Below are 25,701 nucleotides of genomic sequence, written 5' to 3'. Positions count from 1 at the left end.
GGTCAGACACGCCCAGCTCTGCGACATGTCGGTCAGACACGCCCAGCTCTGCGACATGTCGGTCAGACACGCCCAGCTCTGCGACATGTCGGTCAGACACGCCCAGCTCTGCGACATGTCGGTCAGACACGCCCAGCTCTGCGACACGGCGGCCATGTTGGTTGGAGCAGATAAATGCCAGGTAGCATGCTGTTCCGTCTGACTGATGTGTTTGTCTTCCTTTCAGATCTTCGCTCTTGAGCTGCCGCACCAACGGCTCCGGCGACCGGAGATCCTCAGAGGCCCTTGAAGAGACCTCAGCGGGTAAGTGCCCCTCCCACCTCAGTAAGTTTTTCCGTACGCGTTTATAGGGGGTCCTGATTAGTGGGACTCCCCCACAATCTGCTCCGCAGCGCTGCTTCCCGGCCGCCATCTTTATTTTCCTGCCTTGGCTACTTTTCCTATGAAGTTTAACCCTTTGTAAGATCCGCTCTCTGCCGCCGCCGTTATTGTTTAATCAGTTCAGGCAAACCTCCGCTGCCTCGTGGCTGAGGAAGCAGCTGGCGCCTCGCTGGAAAGCGTCTGCGGACGGCGACGCTGTGGTCTGGTGTAAGGTGCGGCGCAGCAGCCGGCAGGGGATGTGATGTTGGAAGCGGAGTCCAATCTATGGGTGTGTCACGCTGCCATGGGTTTGGTGCGATTCAGAGTGCCTCTGTAACTTGACGCTATCTCTGCTTGCTGTCAGTGAAGAGAATCAATTGTTTCTTGGCTGAGACTCCCTAGTGACTGAATGTGATACAATTGTGTCCGCCAGGGACGGTCGCCGCCTCCTGTAGAGGCTGGGCAATAGCGACAATCCTTCCGCTCGCGAGTTGTTGGCTTTTAGCCAGCATAAATGTCCTCGCTGGCAGGATGTATCTCTGGCTGCTTTCTCCCAAGCACAGCGCCACCCTTGTATGGAGGTTGTGTCGGGTATTGCAGCTCATTCACTTCAATAAAGCTGAGCTGCAGTACAACACATGACCACTGGACAAGGATGGCGCTGCGCTTGGAAGAAAGCAGACGCGTTTGTCTAACCCCCGTAAACGCCACGTTCCAGGTCGGTTTCTCACACCGGCGATTACCACGTGCCTTTCTGAAAAAATCAGAAGGAAATCTTGGAGTCGGGAAGGAATGTTTTCCCCCGAAGTGATTGGGTTTCGGACTCGCACACCACGTTACTGTGACTTTAATGCAGGTAACTATGGAAACCATCATTTTAAAGAGAGAACAAAGATGCAATTTTTAAAAAACACACGTGTGAAAAATGTCAAGAGTGCGCGGGAATCGCGGGGGGTCGCTGGCGGGAATCGCGGGGGGTCGCTGGCGGGAATCGCGGGGGGTCGCTGGCGGGAATCGCGGGGGGTCGCTGGCGGGAATCGCGGGGGGTCGCTGGCGGGAATCGCGGGGAGTCGCTGGCGGGAATCGCGGGGAGTCGCTGGCGGGAATCGCGGGGAGTCGCTGGCGGGAATCGCGGGGAGTCGCTGGCGGGAATCGCGGGGAGTCGCTGGCGGGGAATCGCGGGGAGTCGCTGGCGGGGAATCGCGGGGAGTCGCTGGCGGGGAATCGCGGGGAGTCGCTGGCGGGGAATCGCGGGGAGTCGCTGGCGGGGAATCGCGGGGAGTCGCTGGCGGGGAATCGCGGGGAGTCGCAGGCGGGGAATCGCGGGGAGTCGCTGGCGGGGAATCGCGGGGAGTCGCTGGCGGGGAATCGCGGGGAGTCGCTGGCGGGGAATCGCGGGGAGTCGCTGGCGGGGAATCGCGGGGAGTCGCTGGCGGGGAATCGCGGGGAGTCGCTGGCGGGGAATCGCGGGGAGTCGCTGGCGGGGAATCGCGGGGAGTCGCTGGCGGGGAATCGCGGGGAGTCGCTGGCGGGGAATCGCGGGGAGTCGCTGGCGGGGAATCGCGGGGAGTCGCTGGCGGGGAATCGCGGGGGGTCGCTGGCGGGGAATCGCGGGGGGTCGCTGGCGGGGAATCGCGGGGGGTCGCTGGCGGGGAATCGCGGGGGGTCGCTGGCGGGGAATCGCGGGGGGTCGCTGGCGGGGAATCGCGGGGGGTCGCTGGCGGGGAATCGCGGGGGGTCGCTGGCGGGGAATCGCGGGGGGTCGCTGGCGGGGAATCGCGGGGGGTCGCTGGCGGGGAATCGCGGGGAGTCGCTGGCGGGGAATCGCGGGGGGTCGCTGGCGGGGAATCGCGGGGGGTCGCTGGCGGGGAATCGCGGGGGGTCGCTGGCGGGGAATCGCGGGGGGTCGCTGGCGGGGAATCGCGGGGGGTCGCTGGCGGGGAATCGCGGGGGGTCGCTGGCGGGGAATCGCGGGGGGTCGCTGGCGGGGAATCGCGGGGGGTCGCTGGCGGGGAATCGCGGGGGACGCTGGCGGGGAATCGCGGGGAGCAGCTGGCGGGAATCGCGGGGAGCAGCTGGCGGGAATCGCGGGGAGCAGCTGGCGGGATTGGCCAGGTTTATATGGTGTGAGCGTCCGCTGAGGGGGGCCGGATTTTCAGAATCCCCCCACATTGCTGCTACTGTAATGTGGAAGTTCTATGTGGGAAATCTGTTGCAGGTTTGCCCTGTGAGCGCGGCCTGAGGGCGCGTCCCCAGGAGGGGCCAGAGGAACATCCGTTGCAGTCGTCAACCTTCAGTTTGGATTTGAGGCAATCTTCATGCAGATTTTTACTGCAGAAGTTCTGCAACATGTGAACGGTGTGCAGAGGTACGGTACCCGCACCAGCAAGGGGCTGTCGGGACAAGTGGGACGCTTGTGCTGCTGCTCTGTGGAGCTCACAGAGGATTGTCTAGAAGGCTGGATACAACTGGAGCAGAGCCAGAAGGATGGGCTCTCTGGATGGTAACAAGAATTTTTCAAACAGCAAGCAGAGATCTTGAAACCCAAAGTATATGAGAAAAATAATGTATATGACAAGAACAGCAACAAGCGCTGAGGAGCCCCAGGATCCCCGGCTGAGGGCAAGTATGCTCCTCACAATGCAGCTGCAGCAGAACTTCTGCTGTTGTGACTACGCAGGGTCAGTTTGTAGTCTGTAACCATGGAGACACATAGCTGTGCACAGGAGCTGTAGACACAAAACTCCTGATTTTCCAGCAAGACCTCAGTCTGTTTGGACTCATTCACACTTCAGCTTGTTCCCTAGTTCGCTGGACCCCTGTGGCATCGGATGCAACCTGTCGACTAGAACGGCTTCTGTCCGATTTCTATTATGTGTTCTGCACTAGTTCATATTATAATCTGTGACGGAGGCTGCAAACAGAATGTGGACAAGGCCTAAGAAGGGTTCTCCACAACTAACTATTGATGAGCTGTCCTCCTGATCGGTCATCAATAGCCGATCAGTGGGGGGCCGTGACTCGGGATCAGTCATTAATAGCCGATCAGTGGGGGGCCGTGACTCGGGATCGGTCATCAATAGTCGATCAGTGGGGGGCCGTGACTCGGGATCGGTCATCAATAGTCGATCAGTGGGGGGCCGTGACTCGGGATCGGTCATTAATAGTCGATCAGTGGGGGGGGGGGGCCGTGACTCGGGATCGGTCATTAATAGTCGATCAGTGGGGGGCCGTGACTCGGGATCGGGCATCAATAGTCGATCAGTGGGGGGCCGTGACTCGGGATGCTTCCTGACCAGCTGGTTGAAGTGACAGCAATGTTCGGGCGGGTGCCATGGCCGCTTCGGTACCAGTCGATCAGTGATGGACCCCCATCGTCTATGATGAGCTGTCCTGAGGGGGGGTCCTCGGTAGCTGTCTCCCAGAAGCCCCGATCCCCTCAGTAGTATCAGTGGACGCACGGAGCGGTCCCTGCGGATGCTCTTCATTTCCTGGATCTGAGGTGACGTGGTTCAGGGTTTGGTCGGGCGGGATGGATTTTGGGCAGTGGGTTCTGCCACATGACCCCCCGTGTTGCATGCAGATCTGTCGCAGACTTAGCTGTGGAATCCCTGCAGACGACGGGTGAAGTGCGCCACAGATTCTGTGCAGCGCATGGATGACATTCGGTAGAATACACTGGTTTCCATGCACAAACGATTGATGAAAGCTGGCAGAGTGCCTGCCCTGTGGCCGCACCTGAGGGTGGGTGCCGACGTGCGCCCGCGGGTGGGGGCCACATCTCAAGGCGCAGATAAGATGTGGCCAAAACCGCACCATGTTTCATTGCTGTTTTTTGATGAGGTTGCAGTTAAAAGCAGGTAGGGTTACCGTGGTCTTATAACTGCACCTTAATTGTCTGCATATCCTTAAAGGGGTGTTCCAGGACTAAGAAACGGGTGAGCAATCCTCAGCAGAGGTCATCAGAATCAGATTGGTGGTACTTCCTACTGATCAGAGACTGCAGCCTTCAGGTGAACACCTCCGCCTCTGCTGCGACGTCGCATGACCTGAGTGCAGCGAGGTCCCATCCCAGGTACGGCCACTACGAAATGCACGGCGCTGTACCTGGAATGCAGTAAAGTGGATTCAGCCCCTTCAGACGGCTGATTGGCGGAGCGCCCCCACCGATGCCCAAGAGAAGTCCCAGAAACCCCTTCAGCGTTCTTTCTGCAGCGCAGGTACATCTAAGCCAACTGTACATGAAGCTGCGACATCTGACCCTAGCATGGTGGGCTAAACACCTCCGTCAGCATCACCGTCAGCCGGCCCCTGTAAGATCAGCGACGACGGCTCAGCCGTGGGGTCTGATACTGCCACCTACCGTCAGTTTTTGGTACTTAACCCCTTAACGACCAGGCCATAGTGTTTTTACGTCCTCCCGAAGTGGGCTTTATTCTCTGAGGACGTAAAAACGTGTCCTACAGAGAATAAAGCCCCTCGGGCTCTCGACGTGACAGCTCCATGCTGTCGGTGTCCGCTGGTCGCCGACAGCATGGAGCTGTCATCCCGGACTGCGGGGACACCCCCCCCCCCCTCCCCGGCAATGCGATCGGCGCCATCCAATGGATAGCGCCGATCGCAAAAAAAGTAAATAGTGCAAAAAAAGTTAAAGATTCAGCTGCCCTGATGGATCGGATCCATCAGGGCAGCTGAAATTACTCACCCGGGTCCGCCGCACTGCTCCCCGCTCTTCTGATGCTCCGGGCCCCGAAGCCGGCGTTCTGCCCATGCGCGCCAGGCGGCATTACTTCAGCCGCATGCGCAGAAGGCCTGGCAGCCGGGGAATTTTAAAATCTCCTTGCTCCCGGCTCCTGTATATAGCCGGGAGGCAGGAGATGTCAGCGGGGAACCAATGGATAACGGTGATCGCGGAAAAGTGAAGAAAAAAGTAAAAAAAGAAAAGTTTCACCTGCCCTCATGGATCGGATCCATGAGGGAGGGTGAAAATACTCACCCTCCTTCCTCCATGTCCTCCGGCCGGTGTCGGGGCCCACCGCTGGCTTCTGCGCATGCGTCGATGTGGCGCGCATGCGCAGAAGGCCGGTGAGCCTGGCAAATTGAAAATCTCCCTGCACCCGGCTGTCACAGATAGCCGAGTGCAGGGAGATATGACCGGGGACCGCTGTATGCGGTTTCCATCAGATAACGGTGATCATATAAAGTTAAAAAGTAAAAAAAAAAAAAAAAAAGTTTAACTTTATAAACTTTTTTTTAACTTTTAAGTTTCATCTCCTCTTATGGATCGTATCCGTAAGGGGGGATGAAATTACGTACCCAAGGTCCCGGATTTGTACCCTGATGGGATGTTGATCCGCGGACCTTACCCCAGCTTCTGCGCATGCGCCCGTCAGCATGATGGCGGACGCATGCGCAAAAGTGAAAGATTGCCCAAGAAATGTAAAATCTCCCTGCTGCTGGCTACAAAAGGTAGCAAGAGCCTGGAGATGTCACAGGGAGCCGCGGTATGCGGTTACTGGTCACGTGATCGCCGTTATCCAATGCATAATGGCGATTACGTAAAAGTGCGATCGGTTGGGGGAGATGAGACATCTTCTCGGAGGCTTCCGCATTTGAATCCAGATGCGATTATCCTCCATGGACCCTTCCGGCTGCTGCGCATGCGCCCGCCGGCAAAATGCCGGACACATTCGCAGGAGCCGGGGAGCCCAGGAAATGTTAAATCCCCTTGCTCCCAGCGACCAACGGTTGCTGAGTGCTTGGAGCAGTGACCGGCGGCCTCGCTGAGCGGTCCCCGATCACGTGATAAAGTAGCGGTATAACATTAGGCCGGTCACACAAGACCGGAGAGGAATTACAGGTTCTGCATGTGCCTGATCAGCGGTAATCCACGGATCAATCGCATGCATTGGATTACACAATTCCCCCAAATTAGCGGGTCGGAATTACGGAATCCACTCGCAGAAACAGAACACGGCATGCTATATTTTACCACGAATATCTGCGACCTAGAGCCCATTGTGCTCTATGACCGCGGATATACCCGCAGCCCATGTGCAAACACATTGTGTACGGGCTGCGGGTACCCGGGTCATCTCTAAGCGACGGCGCGGGAAATGCAAACAAAAAACCGCCTGTGTGAGTAGGCAGTTATGCGCAGTACATTACGCGGCCGTATGCAGGGTCATGGCCGAGCTCACAGCTGGGATCCGCTGTGGGCCTCCGCAAGCGGATTCCGCCTACGGCTGCATGAGCCCGGCGTTATTCAGACCGCTACCTGTAATCCGTAATTTACAAGAAGCCCCGGGAACGGTCGCCTTCCTGCAGCCCAGGAGCAGCTTGTTGAGCGCCTTCTATGTGAGACCGCCGCACCACTGCAAGATTACAGAGCCTCACAGAGCATCACTTTTTACACCCCATCCTGGCCACTGGGGTCATGAAATACCCCCAAAAATACATGAGAGGAGGGGGGGGGGGGATACCCGGTTTTCTTGCCCCATGTGCCCACCCAGCCCCTGTAATTACCCCTGTCTTCAGACATAAAACGCAGTTTATATTATTACCTTTATCAAATATTTAGGGAATGCCAAAAAATGGGGGGGGGGAATATTTTAAGGAAGTCAAATTTTTTTCCGTATAAGTGGGCAATGGGGCCTGGGATTTATTCCGTTGGACCCTGAAATCCAGCCGGTACTCCTTCCATTATAGGCCTTGCCATGTGTCCTGTAAGTAGATTAGGGCCACAATGGGTATATTTCTGAACACGGGACAAACGGGGGGATCTATTTTGGGGTGACCGTCTTCATTCCTATGTACACTGTACAAAAAAACCTGTTTTTAAATTGCCAAAAAAATGAAAATCGTAATTTTTTCCTTCTGCTTTGCTTAGATTCATTCAAATACTTTGGGGTCAAAACACGCAGCACACCCCTAGATGAATTTGTTAAGGGGTCTAGTTTTCAAAATGGGGTCACTTGTGGGGGTTCTCCATCGTTTTGGTCACTCAATGGCTCTACAAGTGGGCAATGGGGCCTAAATCACCTTCAAGCAAAATTTCTGTTCCGAAAGCCACCGGTTGCTCCTTTCATTTTGGGCCCCATTGTGCATCCAGACATAAGATTAGGGCCACAATGGGTATGTTTCTGAGCACGGGACAAACAGGGGGATCCATTCTGGGGTGCAAATCCTCATATTCATGTGTATTATAGAAAAAAGTCCTGTCTTTAAAATGACATATTTGCAAAAATATGAAATTTTAGTTTTTCTCCTCTAAATTTCATTGACTCCAAAAATAAACTGTGGGGTTAAAATACTCCTGACCCCCCTCAGTGAATACGTTAAGGGGTGCAGTTTATAAAATCGGGTCACTTGTGGGGGTATCTATCATTCTGACTCCTATGAGCCTTTCCAATCTTGGCTTGGTGCAGGAAAAGAAAGTGTTCCCCAAAATGCTGAAAAGTACTGTTAGATTTGTACGTCTCCTAAATGGTTAAAAAAAAACCGAAAGTTTTTCCAATGTGCTTCCAGAATAAAGTAAACGGATGGAAATATAACTGTTAGCAAAAATTTCTATATTATGTTTGCCCATATTTGAGATATTGCAGTTGGAAATGTGAAAAAATGACGATTTTTTCAAAATTTTCCCAATTTTGGCGCTTTTAATAAATAAACACAAATTCTATCGGTCTTTTTTTTCCGCCTAAGTGAAGTACAAAATGTGGCGAAAAAAACAATGTCAGAATCGCTTGGATATGCAAAACCTTTCTGGTCTTTTTCCATGTTAAAGTGACACGTGTCAGATTTGCAAAATTTGGCCTGGTCCTTAAAGGGGTTGTCCCGCGGCAGCAAGTGGGGTTATACACAGAGGGGTAATGGCGACCCCCTAGAGGGGCCCCCGGCAGTAATGGCGACCCCCTAGAGGGGCCCCCGGCAGTAATGGCGACCCCCTAGAGGGGCCCCCGGCAGTAATGGCGACCCCCTAGAGGGGCCCCCGGCAGTAATGGCGACCCCCTAGAGGGGCCCCCGGCAGTAATGGCGACCCCCTAGAGGGGCCCCGGCAGTAATGGCGACCCCCCCCCCCCCTCAGAGGGGCCCCGGCAGTAATGGCGACCCCCCCCCCCCACCCCGGTACAGAGGGTGTTGGGCATTAATGGCTGCTCCTCCCATGTGACGCCTCGGTCATGTTTGTTGTCTATTCATGGACAACTACGGTATCTGTCCGAGAATCTCAGTCTGATATCGCGGCGGCGTGGAGCCTCGCATCGCTTCTCTGAAACTGTTTGTTGCGTCGGACGATGGCAAGTGTTTGGCATCGACTTCAGCGGGGCGCCGCGGTCACACGGCCAGCGGGGCATTAGAGCTCACATTGAAAACATGGCGAACACGAGGATATAGAGCAGGCGGCGCTCCAGTTTTACTCCAAGTAGAGTTTTGTGCGTCTCGCGTGGAACGGCCCTAACTGATGTGTTCTGCCTTACAGGTGGGAAGCGGAGTATCAACTGCAACACTGGGAGAAGGTGAGCGTCTGCATATATACCGCCGTACGGAGCAGAATACATTGTATACAGGGACTCCACCAGCAGAATAGTGAGTGCAGCTCTGGGGTATAATACAGGATGTAACTCAGGAGCAGTACAGGATAAGTAATGTATGTACACAGTGACTCCACCAGCAGAATAGTGAGTGCAGCTCTGGGGTATAATACAGGATGTAACTCAGGAGCAGTACAGGATAAGTAATGTATGTACACAGTGACTCCACCAGCAGAATAGTGAGTGCAGCTCTGGGGTATAATACAGGATGTAACTCAGGATCAGTACAGGATAAGTAATGTATGTACACAGTGACTCCACCAGCAGAATAGTGAGTGCAGCTCTGGGGTATAATACAGGATGTAACTCAGGATCAGTACAGGATAAGTAATGTATGTACACAGTGACTCCACCAGCAGAATAGTGAGTGCAGCTCTGGGGTATAATACAGGATGTAACTCAGGAGCAGTACAGGATAAGTAATGTATGTACACAGTGACTCCACCAGCAGAATAGTGAGTGCAGCTCTGGAGTATAATACCGGATGTAACTCAGGATCAGTACAGGATAAGTAATGTATGTACACAGTGACTCCACCAGCAGAATAGTGAGTGCAGCTCTGGGGTATAATACAGGATGTAACTCAGGAGCAGTACAGGATAAGTAATGTATGTACACAGTGACTCCACCAGCAGAATAGTGAGTGCAGCTCTGAGGTATAATACATGACGTAACTCAGGAGCAGTACAGGATAAGTAATGTATGTACACAGTGACTCCACCAGCAGAATAGTGAGCACAGCTCTGGGGTATAATACAGGATGGAACTCAGGAGCAGTGCAGGATAAGTAATGTATGTACACAGTGACTCCACCAGCAGAATAGTGAGCGCAGCTCTGCGGTATAATACAGGATGTAACTCAGGAGCAGTACAGGATAAGTAATGTATGTACACAGTGACTCCACCAGCAGAATAGTGAGTGCAGCTCTGGGGTATAATACAGGATGTAACTCAGGGGCAGTACAGGATAAGTAATGTATGTACACAGTGACTCCACCAGCAGAATAGTGAGTGCAGCTCTGGAGTATAATACAGGATGTAACTCAGGATCAGTACAGGATAAATAATGTATGTACACAGTGACTCCACCAGCAGAATAGTGAGTGCAGCTCTGGGGTATAATACAGGATGTAACTCAGGATCAGTACAGGATAAGTAATGTATGTACACAGTGACTCCACCAGCAGAATAGTGAGTGCAGCTCTGGGGTATAATACAGGATAAGTAATGTATGTACACAGTGACTCCACCAGCAGAATAGTGAGTGCAGCTCTGGGGTATAATACAGGATAAGTAATGTATGTACACAGTGACTCCACCAGCAGAATATTGAGTGCAGCTCTGGAGTATAATACAGGATGTAACTCAGGATCAGTACAGGATAAGTAATGTATGTACACAGTGACTCCACCAGCAGAATAGTGAGTGCACCTCTGGAGTATAATACAGGATGTAACTCGGGCAGTACAGGATAAGTAATGTATGTACACAGTGACTCCACCAGCAGAATAGTGAGTGCAGCTCTGGGGTATAATACAGGATAAGTAATGTATGTACACAGTGACTCCACCAGCAGAATAGTGAGTGCAGCTCTGGGGTATAATACAGGATGTAACTCAGAATCAGTACAGGATAAGTAATGTATGTACACAGTGACTCCACCAGCAGAATAGTGAGTGCACCTCTGGAGTATAATACAGGATGTAACTTGGGCAGTACAGGATAAGTAATGTATGTACACAGTGACTCCACCAGCAGAATAGTGAGTGCACCTCTGGAGTATAATACAGGATGTAACTTGGGCAGTACAAGATAAGTAATGTATGTACAGAGTGACTCCACCAGCAGAATAGTGAGTGCAGCTCTGGGGTATAATACATGACGTAACTCAGGATCAGTACAAGATAAGTAATGTATGTATATAGTGACTCCACCAGCAGAATAGTGAGTGCAGCTCTGGGGTATAATACAGGATGGAACTCAGGAGCAGTGCAGGATAAGTAATGTATGTACACAGTGACTCCACCAGCAGAATAGTGAGCGCAGCTCTGCGGTATAATACAGGATGTAACTCAGGAGCAGTACAGGATAAGTAATGTATGTACACAGTGACTCCACCAGCAGAATAGTGAGTGCAGCTCTGGGGTATAATACAGGATGTAACTCAGGATCAGTACAGGATAAGTAATGTATGTACACAGTGACTCCACCAGCAGAATAGTGAGTGCAGCTCTGCAGTATAATACTGGATGTAACTCAGGAGCAGTACAGGATAAGTAATGTATGTACACAGTGACTCCACCAGCAGAATAGTGAGTGCAGCTCTGGAGTATAATACAGGATGTAACTCAGGATCAGTACAGGATAAGTAATGTATGTACACAGTGACTCCACCAGCAGCAGAATAGTCAGAGCAGCTCTGGGGTATAATACAGGATGTAACTCAGGGTCAGTACAGGATAAGTAATGTATGTACACAGTGACTCCACCAGCAGAATAGTGAGTGCACCTCTGGGGTATAATACTGGATGTAACTCCGGAGCAGTACAGGATAAGTAATATATGTACACAGTGACTCCACCAGCAGAATAGTGAGTGCAGCTCTGGGGTATAATACAGGATGTAACTCAGGGTCAGTACAGGATAAGTAATGTATGTACACAGTGACTCCACCAGCAGAATAGTGAGTGCACCTCTGGGGTATAATACTGGATGTAACTCAGGAGCAGTACAGGATAAGTAATATATGTACACAGTGACTCCACCAGCAGAATAGTGAGTGCACCTCTGGGGTATAATACAGGATGTAACTCAGGAGCAGTACAGGATAAGTAATGTATGTACCCTGTGACTCCACCAGCAGAATAGTGAGTGCAGCTCTGGAGTATAATACAGGATGTAACTCAGGATCAGTACAGGATAAGTAATGTATGTACACAGTGACTCCACCAGCAGAATAGTGAGTGCAGCTCTGAAGTATAATACAGGATGTAACTCAGGATCACTACAGGATAAGTAATGTATGTACACAGTGACTCCAACAGCAGAATAGTGAGTGCAGCTCTGGAGTATAATACAGGATGTAACTCAGGATCAGTACAGGATAAGTAATGTATGTACACAGTGACTCCACCAGCAGAATAGTGAGTGCACCTCTGGAGTATAATACAGGATGTAACTCGGGCAGTACAGGATAAGTAATGTATGTACACAGTGACTCCACCAGCAGAATAGTGAGTGCAGCTCTGGGGTATAATACAGGATAAGTAATGTATGTACACAGTCACTCCACCAGCAGAATAGTGAGTGCAGCTCTGGGGTATAATACAGGATAAGTAATGTATGTACACAGTGACTCCACCAGCAGAATAGTGAGTGCACCTCTGGAGTATAATACAGGATGTAACTCGGGCAGTACAGGATAAGTAATGTATGTACACAGTGACTCCACCAGCAGAATAGTGAGTGCAGCTCTGGGGTATAATACAGGATAAGTAATGTATGTACACAGTGACTCCACCAGCAGAATAGTGAGTGCAGCTCTGGGGTATAATACAGGATGTAACTCAGAATCAGTACAGGATAAGTAATGTATGTACACAGTGACTCCACCAGCAGAATAGTGAGTGCACCTCTGGAGTATAATACAGGATGTAACTTGGGCAGTACAGGATAAGTAATGTATGTACACAGTGACTCCACCAGCAGAATAGTGAGTGCACCTCTGGAGTATAATACAGGATGTAACTTGGGCAGTACAAGATAAGTAATGTATGTACAGAGTGACTCCACCAGCAGAATAGTGAGTGCAGCTCTGGGGTATAATACATGACGTAACTCAGGATCAGTACAGGATAAGTAATGTATGTATATAGTGACTCCACCAGCAGAATAGTGAGTGCAGCTCTGGGGTATAATACAGGATGGAACTCAGGATCAGTACAGGATAAGTAATGTATGTACACAGTGACTCCACCAGCAGAATAGTGAGAGCAGCTCTGCGGTATAATACAGGATGTAACTCAGGAGCAGTACAGGATAAGTAATGTATGTACACAGTGACTCCACCAGCAGAATAGTGAGTGCAGCTCTGGGGTATAATACAGGATGTAACTCAGGATCAGTACAGGATAAGTAATGTATGTACACAGTGACTCCACCAGCAGAATAGTGAGTGCAGCTCTGGGGTATAATACAGGATGTAACTCAGGGTCAGTACAGGATAAGTAATGTATGTACACAGTGACTCCACCAGCAGAATAGTGAGTGCACCTCTGGGGTATAATACAGGATGTAACTCAGGAGCAGTACAGGATAAGTAATGTATGTACCCTGTGACTCCACCAGCAGAATAGTGAGTGCAGCTCTGAAGTATAATACAGCATGTAACTCAGGATCAATACAGGATAAGTAATGTATGTACACAGTGACTCCACCAGCAGAATAGTGAGTGCAGCTCTGGAGTATAATACTGGATGTAACTCAGGAGCAGTACATTGTAAGTTATTAAAGGGGTTGTCCCACGCTGAAACGGGTTTTTTTTTTTTATTCAATAGGCCCCCCGTTCGGCGCGAGACAAACCCAATGAATGTGTTAAAAAAAAAACCGTTTAGTACTTACCTGAATCCCCGCGCTGCGGCGACTTCTTCCTTACCTTACTAAGATGACTGCCGGGATTTTCACCCATGATGCACTGTGGGTCTTCTCCCATGGTGCACCGTGGGCTCTGTGCGGTCCATTGCCGATTCCAGCCTCCTGATTGGCTGGAATCGGCACACGTGACGGGGCGGAGCTACGAGTACCAGCTCTCCAGCACGAGCGGCCCCATTCACCAGGGAGAAGACCGCACAGCGCAAGCACGTCTAATCGGGCGATTAGACGCTGAAATTAGACGGCACCATGGCGACGGGGACGCTAGCAACGGAGCAGGTAAGTGAATAACTTCTGTATGGCTCATAATTAATGCAGAATGTATATTACAAAGTGCATTAATATGGCCATACAGAAGTGTATAGACCCACTTGCTGCCGCGGGACAACCCCTTTAAGGACCAGGCCATACAGAAGTGTATACCCCCACTTGGTGCCGCGGGACAACCCCTTTAAGGACCAGGCCATACAGAAGTGTATAACCCCACTTGGTGCCGCGAGACAACCCCTTTAAGGACCAGGCCATACAGAAGTGTATAACCCCACTTGGTGCCGCGGGACAACCCCTTTAAGGACCAGGCCATACAGAAGTGTATAACCCCACTTGGTGCCGCGGGACAATCCCTGTAAGTGAATCGTGAATCATGTGATTATTTCTGTATATAGTCGGGGGGTCGGAGGTGGACGGATGCTTTTTGGGTTTGGGCCTCTATTTAGGTTTTCCCACACCTACAGTAATACATATGTTCTAGTGACTATTAGCACGGCTCGTTGTATTTTACTCCCGTCTGTAGTGCCTACATACTCCGCAGCGCTGTACTTCATGGGGGGTCAGAGGATGTATCGGTCTGGGCTCCAGGCTGTCTCACAGAGGATTGTCTGGACTGGTTACATTGTAGCAGACCTCAGCTGTGACTGGCTGACACAATGTATCCAGCACGGATCGCTCGCCAGCGGGGTCTGATAGAATTATTACATGAAATCATGCCATGTGATTTCTGCGTTGGCTTACCCCCCGCGGATTTGTCCTGGTGACTGCCCCGAAGTCTATGCGCCTTCCCACATGCAGATTGGCAAGTGGGTTCTCAGGTCCGGCCTTGTGTTTCTGACTCAGAGCGTGTATCAGACTATGCAAATAACAGCACCCCACCTGCCCGTGGCGGTGTCCAGTACTGCAGCTCCTTCTGAACCAATGAGTCTGCGCTGCAGTACAAACCCTGGGCAGGAGGGGCGCTGTTTCTGGAAGATCGCGGCCATGTTTTGCTAATGTGAAACCGCCCCTTAGGCACTCGGCTAGTTCGGGCTCGAGGACACAACCATTTCTGGTAGATTTTCATCTCCATTCTTTAAAAGCCCTAACTCTGTTGTTTTCCGCCGGCGGCCGGATGAGTTCTCGGTTTCTCGTGGCGCACTTAGTTTTTATGGCCACGTTTCGGTACGTGGAGCAGATTGTGAAACTTTCCTCCATGTTTGTGTGATCGCAGGGAGAGAGAAGGCATCCATCCTGCCGCAGAGTAGAATTTCATGCAGCAGAAATGGCGCAATACGTGTTTCCTGCCGGTCGCTACGGTTACCAGACCAAAATTCAGCTATATTTTTTTGGAAGTTTCCTTTTTCTAGATCGCTGCATTCCAAGTCCTGTAACTCTTATTTTCCGCGGGCGGAGCGCTGTGAGGGCTGATTTTTTGCGAGACGCGCTGCAGCTTTTATTGCTTTGGTTTTCGGACACACACGGCTTTTTTGATCACTTTTATTGTGGTTTTTGGGAGATAAAATGTTAAAAATTAGCACTTTGCCTCAGTTCGTTAGTGTTTTTTTTACACTGTTTGCCGTGTAGAATAAAACGTGCGTTCAGCCTGTTGTCCGCGTCCTCGCGAACACGATGATGCCAAGTCTGTGGGAATTGTTTAAATAACTTTTTTATGCTAATATGAGAAAAAGCAGAAAAAAAAGTTGTGTTTTTTTTGTCCATTTATTTTTATCTTTTTTTACGCCATTTGTGCTCCCGGGGGGCTTCCATCGTAGCACCGAGGATCGCGATGATGAGGCAGGACTTCTCTTTATTGTGTAAAAGTGGAAGAATCTCAAAAAACCCAATGGTGATGTAGCGGTCCGACCTGCAGAGATGTGACGGGGCATCCCTGCTCCATGGAAACAAAAACAATGGTGGAAGTGGGGTTCACCGAGCCCCCCTTATAGAACCCCCAAAATGGAAGCAATATTCACTACAGATCGCCACGGATCCACCCTCATACGGCGAGGTCAACAGAAAGGGAGGGGGCGGGGGTGCACTAAAATCACCTGTCCCCCCGCCTCCACAGGAAGAGAGGGGACCTGCTGAGATCCCCTCTGACCCTGAGGAAAGGGGTCCTGTGTCCCCGTTGTCTTTACTGCCGGGTACTGGTGACCAGCGCACCATTCACTTCAGGGACTGCGGAGATACGTGGCGCCCGCTCGGCTGGCAGGATATGAAGGAGCTCAGGCGAAGCATACGAACAGCACTGTGGGGGGAGAAGCGACCCCCCATAGGGACAGCGTGACACAAGTCCTGTGCTGGAGATCAGCGGTGAGCCCCCCACCGATCAGCACCGTAGGCCCTCTCCTGTGGAGGGCGATCATTGTGGTACACCCCCTTTAAAGGGTTAAACACTAGGCTAAATGTGGGCGTGTAGATTTAGGCCTTTCTATAACTCCATGGTACGTCACTGGCAGACCCCCCTCAGCTGGGGACCCTCCTGGCAATCTGCACAGGGAACCCTCCTTCTGCTGGATGGGGAGTACAAGATTGCGCCGCCCCTCGCAGAGCGGAGATGGTACAGAACTCTCATGCACTCTGTTTGCCTTCTTAGGAATCCCCACTAGGTGTCAGTGTTCCTCCATCCGCCGCGGCTGCCTCTCGCTCCGGCATGGCACTCAGCGCTGCTGGGATTTCCATCCTGAAATTCTTTTTACACCTTTTTACACAAGATGTTGTTTCATAAACATGAGGGGGGCGTCTGCCGTGGGGGGAGGGGCGCCCGCACACTTAGAGTCCTGCTCCTGGCTGCACTTGCCCATTAAAGGGGTTCTACAGCAGTAGCAAAAGATGGCTGCTTTCTTGCACAAACAGCGCCACCCTGTGCATGGGTTGTGTGTGGTATTGCAGCTCGTTGGGAGTGGATGGAGTGAGCTGCTATACCAGATATAGCCTGGGGATAGGAGGGGCGATGTCTTTCTTATCCTGTACAACCCCTTTAAGGAGTTGGGGAGCATTGGAGGTCCCCTGCCATGTCCGGTCATTGAGGGGGAGGCTTGCTGCACCCTCTCTGCAGGTGACCAGTCATTGACAGGTCAGCTTATTTCCATCATCCGGTTGCGGCCTCTGCTTAACCCCTCGCGCCCTGCAGCTGCCTTCAGCCGGCGGGGTTAAGCTTCCTCTCGTTATGGTATTTCAGGCACAGTCCACTGCGGCCCCCGACGAGTCCACTGCGGCCCCCCGGTATCTCGCTGTGCTGCTGGCAGTGTGAAGGGCATGCGTGCAAGCCTTGTTTGCAGATAGTGTATCTGCTTTCCGCCTGTCCGGTTCTGACACTCTGCCCGCCGTCAGCCATCCCCATAAGACCGCGGCGGCGAGCGTGATGCTAATGGCATGTGGCACTCCGTATGTCTTCACAGAAGTAGGTCAGGTTTCTCATGGTGCCCGTGCCTGGTGGGTCACGTTCCCACAGCTGCCCCCTCCTGTCCGTATGGGATGATGACAGACCCCACGGACTGCAGACAATGGCGCGGCGCACATGACACGCAGGCCCCATCTTCAGCCTGTTGTCTGACGCCCCTGTAACGTCTGACCGCGCCCGCAGCGCATTTGGTTTCCGTTTTTAGTTGATCTTTTCGAGCTTTAGGAGAATGGGTGAAAGCATCCCGACGCGTCGACCCCCCCCCCCCCCCCCCCGACGCGTCGACCGCGATGCGACTGCCAGATCCTCCTAGAAACAGCGGCTCTTATTTTTAACCCTTTTTTGTCTGTTTGCGCACGGTTTTAATGGATCTCTTCCTACTGTGACGTCCGTCTCGCTCAGCGCGACCGCCAAGGGACTGAATGAATGACGCAAACGGAATCTGTGCGGTCAGTGTAACCTGATGGAGCCGGCGCAACTGAACCGCGGCGGCGCAAACACACTGGTGCCATACTTCTCACCCTGATGGAAGAGACAAGCGGGAAGGAAAAACGAACATGTGACTAAAGCCGTAGGACACACTCACACGGGGCGCTTTACAACGTGATTAGCATAGCATGTCGAACGCCGCGAGCGCCCCCTTGTTACTGTCCTGGGTATAATAGATGATGGGAGAGATCTCTGTACTGACCCCTGATATATCTATACATAGTTATTAGAGCACCCCCTTGTTACAGTCCTGGTATAATAGATGATGGGAGAGATCTCTGTACTGACCCCTGATATAATATACATAGTTATTAGAGCGCCCCCTTGTTACAGTCCTGGGTATAATACATGATGGGAGAGATCTCTGTACTGACCCCTGATATATCTATGCACAGTTATTAGAGCGCCCCTTGTTACTGTCCTGGGTATAATAGATGATGGGACTGACCCCTGATATATCCATACATAGTTATTAGAGCGCTCCCTTGTTACAGTCCAGGGTATAATAGATGATGAGAGAGATCTCTGCACTGACCCCTGATATATTATACATAGTTATTAGAGCGCCCCCTTGTTACAGTCCTGGGTATAATAGATGATGAGAGAGATCTCTGTACTGATCCCTGATATATCTATACATAGTTATTAGAGCGTCCCCTTGTTACAGTCCAGGGTATAATAGATGATGGGAGAGATCTCTGTAGTGACCTCTGATATATTATACATAGTTATTAGAGCGCCCCTGGTCACTGTACTGGGTATAATAGATGATGGAGAGATCTCTGTACTGACCCCTGATATATCTATACATAGCAATTAGAGCGCCCCCTTGTTACAGTCCTGGGTATAATAGATGATGAGAGAGATCTGTGTACTGACCCTGATATATTATACATAGTTATTAGAGCGCCCCCTTGTTACAGTCCCGGGTATAGTAGATGATAGGAGAGATCTCTGTACTGACCCCTGATATATCTATACATAGTTATTAGAGCGCCCCCTTGTTACAGTCCTGGGTATAATAGATGATGGGAGAGATCTCTGTACTGACCCCTGATATATCTATACATAGTTATTAGAGCGCCCCCTTGTTACAGTCCTGGGTATAATAGATGATCGGAGAGATCTCTGTACTGACCCCTGATATATCTGTACATAGTTATTAGACCACCCCCTAGTTACAGTCCTGGTATAATAGATGATGGGAGAGATCTCTGTACTGACTCCTGATATATCTATACATAGTTATTAGAGCGCCTCCTTGTTACAGTCCTGGGTATAATAGATGATCGGAGAGATCTCTGTACTGACCCCTGATATATCTATACATAGTTATTAGAGCGCCCCTGGTCACTGTACTGGGTATAATAGATGATGGAGAGATCTCTGTACTGACCCCTGATATATCTATACATAGCAATTAGAGCGCCCCCTTGTTACAGTCCTCGGTATAATAGATGATGGGAGAGATCTCTGTACTGACCCTGATATATCTATACATAGTTATTAGAGCGCCCCCTTGTTACACTCCTGGGTATAATAGATGATGGGAGAGATCTCTGTACGGACCCCTGATATATCTATACATAGTTATTAGAGCGCCTCCTTGTTACACTCCTGGGTATAATAGATGATGAGAGAGATCTCTGTACTGACCCCTGATATAGCTATACATAGTTATTAGAGCGCCCCCTTGTTACAGTCCTGGGTATAATAGATGATGGGAGAGATCTCTGTACTGACCCCTGATATATATATATATAGTTATTAGAGCGCCTCCTTGTTACAGTCCTGGGTATAATAGATGATGGGAGAGATCTCTGTACTGACTCCTGATATATCTATACATAGTTATTAGAGCGCCTCCTTGTTACAGTCCTGGGTATAATAGATGATGGGAGAGATCTCTGTACTGACCCCTGATATATCTATACATAGTTATTAGACCACCCCCTAGTTACAGTCCTGGTATAATAGATGATGGGAGAGATCTCTGTACGGACCCCTGATATATCTACACATAGTTATTAGAGCGCCCCCTTGTTACAGTCCTGGGTATAATAGATGATGGGAGAGATCTCTGTACTGACCCCTGATATATCTATACATAGTTATTAGAGCGCCTCCTTGTTACAGTCCTGGGTATAATAGATGATGGGAGAGATCTCTGTACTGACCCCTGATATATCTACACATAGTTACTAAAGCGCCCCCTTGTTATAGTCACCCCTGATATATCTATACATAGTTATTAGAGCGCCCCCTTGTTACAGTGCTGGGTATAATTGATGATGGGAGAAATCTCTGTACTGACCCCTGATATATCTATACATAGTTATTAGAGCGCCCCCTTGTTACAGTCCTGGGTATAATAGATGATGGGAGAGATCTCTGTACTGACCCCTGATATATTATACATAGTTACTAAAGCGCCCCCTTGTTATAGTCACCCCTGATATATCTATACATAGTTATTAGAGCGCCCCCTTGTTACAGTGCTGGGTATAATAGATGATGGAAGAGATCTCTGTACTGACCCCTGATATATCTATACATGGTTATTAGAGCACCCTCTTGTTGCAGTCCTGGGTATAATAGATGATGGGAGAGATCTCTGTAGTGACCTCTGATATATTATACATAGCAATTAGAGCGCCCCCTTGTTACAGTCCTGGGTATAATAGATGATGGGAGAGATCTCTGTACTGACCCCTGATATATCTATACATAGTTATTAGAGCTCCCCTTTATTACAGTCCTGGGTATAATAGATGATGAGAGAGATCTGTGTACTGACCCCTGATATATCTATACATAGTTATTAGAGCGCCCCTTGTTACAGTCCTGGGTATAATAGATGATGGCAGAGATCTCTGTACTGACCCCTGATATATTATACATAGTTATTAGAGCGCCCCCTTGTTACAGTCCTGGGTATAGTAGATGATAGGAGAGATCTCTGTACTGACCCCTGATATATCTATACATAGTTATTAGAGCGCCCCCTTGTTACAGTCCTGGGTATAATAGATGATGGGAGAGATCTCTGTACTGACCCCTGATATATATAGTTATTAGAGCGCCCCCTTGTTACAGTCCTGGGTATAATAAATGATGGGAGAGATCTCTGTACTGACCCCTGATATATTATACATAGTTATTAGAGCGCCCCCTTGTTACAGTCCTCGGTATAATAGATGATGGGGGAGATCTCTGTACTGGCCCCTGATATACTATACATAGGTATTAGAGCGCCCCCTTTGTTCCAGATCTTTCTTTTATAGCGTACACTGTGCCTCATGAGTATATTCCGTTTATTGTACTGGCGGTTACTTATCCAATGATTTATGTTTTGGGTTTCAATTTTTTTTACTTTATTTTTTAAACAAACATTGGAAAATGTGAAATAAGTCTTTCGCCATTCTTTACTCCTTTTGATCTCATTTTGTTTTTTTAGTTTTTCTTGTCCCTGTGGGATCTTGAACCTACAATACTATGATTGCTCTATTAATACACTGTAGTACTTCTGTACTGCAGTGCATTATTGCTATCCGTAGGGATCCCAGTGGTTGGCAGATGTGGACGCCGTTTCCTGGTGTCTGGTTTCCCTGGCCCCCTGTTTACATAGCTGTGTTGTTCCTACAGGTGGCGCTGATATCACTTCTGAGCCCGCACCATCCTTGGGGTGTAACTGAAGAGCTGGTACTGCTGCCCCCCGCGATGTTCGTTTATGCTCTGGGGTGGTAGGGGGATAAATGCGATGTGCCATGGTGTAGAACCCTCTTCAGGGGGATTGTGGGGTCGGGGTGATGAGCCGGCGGTCAGTCTGACATTGCTGCAGGGGAGATGTGCTATTATAGGACGGTCTGTAATAATAGGATGGCGGACAGCATCTACACCCCTCTGTGACGTCGGCCATATCAGCAGGAGGTGCCAGCTAAGTAATGTGCTGCCTTAACCAGCTCAGCTCTGCTACATTTTTCCTGGCTAGTTAGATTGTGTCAGGAAAATATGCTTGCTGTCAGTGAGTGGAAACATTCTAGTTCATGTCTAGAGCTGAAAACATGTCAGGCTTGAAAACCGAGTACTGGGCGGGTCTGGAATAGCAAACATGCCAAAAACAGTAAAGTTACGGAAACACAACGCCTCGCGAGTCAAACGAAACCGCCGGCGCCCGCCTGAAGCCATGATTGTAGAGCGAAGAGCGCGTTAGAGCTGGCCTAGGGGCCCAGTCACACCAAGAAGACGCTGCGGACCCCCCCCCCCCCCCCCTTATTCATCTGCAGTTGTGTAATACAGAGCAGAATACGAGGCGCTGCAAATGTTTCTACCTGGTGTGAAGCGCCCCTCTGACCACCCGGCCAGTGGGGTCCCGGCAGCGCTACGGTTGGCATGTGCGCCCCTGCCAGTGTTGGATGGGTTATTGACCTATTAACCTAACCACAGCGCTGATGCTATCTGGGAGCTCCGCCAGGTGGGGGGGGCGGCAGGTGTTGTGGCAGCGCCGGGCGGCTGCTAACCACCCAGCTGCTGTCGTTCTCACGCGGATGGGATTTTAGCCCCAAAGTTCTTTTTTTGTACCATTTTGGAGCCTTTTTCTTCAGCGCACACGGCGCTTCCTGTTACCATACAGTTCAGTTAACCGTTTACGCTCCAGTGCCTTCTTGCCGTGCAGATTTATTGCAGTCCGGTGACCAAGGGGGGGCGATCTGCTGAAGACCTAGGGGCTGGAAAGTGGAGTTCTACTAAGGCACTTTTTTATTCTGTGGAGTGTTAAAGATAAAACATCAGCAGACAGGCGAGCGACTGCCACCCTCACCACGACTGCCACCCCCACCGCTGCTGCCACCCCCACCACAACTGCCACCCCCACCACGACTGCCACCCCCACCGCTGCTGCAGTACCGCCACCACCACGACTGCCACCCCAACCGCTGCTACCACCACCACCGCTGCTGCAGTACCGCCACCACCGCGACTGCCACCCCCACCACCGCGACTGCCACCCCCCCCCACCGCGACTGCCACCCCCACCACCGCGACTGCCACCCCCACCACCGCGACTGCCACCCCCACCACCGCGACTGCCACCCCCACCACCGCGACCGCCACCGCCATCTTATTTATACAACATTGAATTGTGTGTATCCGCAGAATATCTTGACTCGTTACCATAAGACTGTTCTATGAACTAGACTGCTGTCCAAGGGGGACCTTGTTATGTCGTAGTGGGGGCTGTACTGTCTTGTCTTAAAGGGTGGGGCCACGCTGTCGTGTCGTAATGGGGGCCGCCGACATCCCCCACCAGACCCCTTTGTCAGCTCTACACCTGGTGACATCCCACCACCAGACCCCATTGTCAGCTCCACACCTGGTGACATCCCCCCCACCAGACCCCATTGTCAGCTCCACACCTGGTGACATCCCGCCACCAGACCCAATTGTCAGCTCTACACCTGGTGACATCCCGCAACCAGACCCCATTGTCAGCTCTACACCTGGTGACATCCCCTTCACCAGACCCCGTTGTCAGCTCTACACCTTGTGACTTCCCCCCCACCAGACCCCGTTGTCAGCTCTACACCTGGTGACTTCCCCCCCCACCAGACCCCGTTGTCAGCTCTACACCTGGTGACATCCCCCCAACAGACCCCGTTGTCAGCTCTACACCTGGTGACATCCCCCCAACAGACCCCGTTGTCAGCTCTACACCTGGTGACATCCCCCCAACAGACCCCGTTGTCAGCTCTACACCTGGTGACATCCCCCCAACAGACCCCGTTGTCAGCTCTACACCTGGTGACATCCCCCCAACAGACCCCGTTGTCAGCTCTACACCTGGTGACATCCCGCCACCAGACCCCGTTGTCAGCTCTACACCTGGTGACATCCCGCCACCAGACCCCGTTGTCAGCTCTACACCTGGTGACATCCCGCCACCAGACCCCGTTGTCAGCTCTACACCTGGTGACATCCCCCCAACAGACCCCGTTGTCAGCTCTACACCTGGTGACATCCCGCCACCAGACCCCGTTGTCAGCTCTACACCTGGTGACATCCCGCCACCAGACCCCGTTGTCAGCTCTACACCTGGTGACATCCCGCCACCAGACCCCGTTGTCAGCTCTACACCTGGTGACATCCCGCCACCAGACCCCGTTGTCAGCTCTACACCTGGTGACATCCCGCCACCAGACCCCGTTGTCAGCTCTACACCTGGTGACATCCCGCCACCAGACCCCGTTGTCAGCTCTACACCTGGTGACATCCCGCCACCAGACCCCGTTGTCAGCTCTACACCTGGTGACATCCCGCCACCAGACCCCGTTGTCAGCTCTACACCTGGTGACATCCCGCCGCCAGACCCCGTTGTCAGCTCTACACCTGGTGACATCCCGCCGCCAGACCCCGTTGTCAGCTCTACACCTGGTGACATCCCGCCGCCAGACCCAGTTGTCAGCTCTACACCTGGTGACATCCCGCCGCCAGACCCAGTTGTCAGCTCTACACCTGGTGACATCCCGCCGCCAGACCCAGTTGTCAGCTCTACACCTGGTGACATCCCGCCGCCAGACCCCGTTGTCAGCTCTACACCTGGTGACATCCCGCCGCCAGACCCCGTTGTCAGCTCTACACCTGGTGACATCCCGCCGCCAGACCCCGTTGTCAGCTCTACACCTGGTGACATCCCGCCGCCAGACCCCGTTGTCAGCTCTACACCTGGTGACATCCCGCCGCCAGACCCCGTTGTCAGCTCTACACCTGGTGACATCCCGCCGCCAGACCCCGTTGTCAGCTCTACACCTGGTGACATCCCGCCGCCAGACCCCGTTGTCAGCTCTACACCTGGTGACATCCCGCCGCCAGACCCCGTTGTCAGCTCTACACCTGGTGACATCCCGCCGCCAGACCCCGTTGTCAGCTCTACACCTGGTGACATCCCGCCGCCAGACCCCGTTGTCAGCTCTACACCTGGTGACATCCCGCCGCCAGACCCCGTTGTCAGCTCTACACCTGGTGACATCCCGCCGCCAGACCCCGTTGTCAGCTCTACACCTGGTGACATCCCGCCGCCAGACCCCGTTGTCAGCTCTACACCTGGTGACATCCCGCCGCCAGACCCCGTTGTCAGCTCTACACCTGGTGACATCCCGCCGCCAGACCCCGTTGTCAGCTCTACACCTGGTGACATCCCGCCGCCAGACCCCGTTGTCAGCTCTACACCTGGTGACATCCCGCCGCCAGACCCCGTTGTCAGCTCTACACCTGGTGACATCCCGCCGCCAGACCCCGTTGTCAGCTCTACACCTGGTGACATCCCGCCGCCAGACCCCGTTGTCAGCTCTACACCTGGTGACATCCCGCCGCCAGACCCCGTTGTCAGCTCTACACCTGGTGACATCCCGCCGCCAGACCCCGTTGTCAGCTCTACACCTGGTGACATCCCGCCGCCAGACCCCGTTGTCAGCTCTACACCTGGTGACATCCCGCCGCCAGACCCCGTTGTCAGCTCTACACCTGGTGACATCCCGCCGCCAGACCCCGTTGTCAGCTCTACACCTGGTGACATCCCGCCGCCAGACCCCGTTGTCAGCTCTACACCTGGTGACATCCCGCCGCCAGACCCCGTTGTCAGCTCTACACCTGGTGACATCCCGCCGCCAGACCCCGTTGTCAGCTCTACACCTGGTGACATCCCGCCGCCAGACCCCGTTGTCAGCTCTACACCTGGTGACATCCCGCCGCCAGACCCCGTTGTCAGCTCTACACCTGGTGACATTTCGCCGCCAGACCCCGTTGTCAGCTCTACACTTTGTGACATCCCCCGACCAGACCCCGTTGTCAGCTCGACACCCGGTGACATCCACCCCCGACCAGACCCCGTTGTCAGCTCGACACCCGGTGACATCCACCCCCGCCAGACCCCGTTGTCAGCTCGACACCCGGTGACATCCA

At 52.0% G+C, this 25,701-nt stretch overlaps 1 protein-coding gene across 4 annotated transcripts in view; it reads left to right on the top strand.

The window, feature by feature from the left end:
* CYRIB (CYFIP related Rac1 interactor B) overlaps positions 1-25,701 on the top strand; it is a 209,557-nt gene that overhangs the window by 118,790 nt on the left and 65,066 nt on the right. For 2 of the 4 annotated variants that reach the window (XM_066578792.1, XM_066578795.1), the window contains 2 exons: positions 227-303; positions 8,840-8,876. The gene's annotated coding sequence lies outside the window, so the exon portion shown is untranslated. The remainder of the gene's footprint in view (positions 1-226; positions 304-8,839; positions 8,877-25,701) is intronic. The other 2 variants (XM_066578793.1, XM_066578794.1) reach the window with 1 other exon arrangement.

The sequence above is a fragment of the Eleutherodactylus coqui genome, chromosome 9 (assembly GCF_035609145.1).
Source record: "Eleutherodactylus coqui strain aEleCoq1 chromosome 9, aEleCoq1.hap1, whole genome shotgun sequence".
Taxonomy (NCBI): Eukaryota; Metazoa; Chordata; class Amphibia; order Anura; family Eleutherodactylidae; genus Eleutherodactylus; species Eleutherodactylus coqui.
This window is presented reverse-complemented; position numbering and strand designations above follow the sequence as displayed.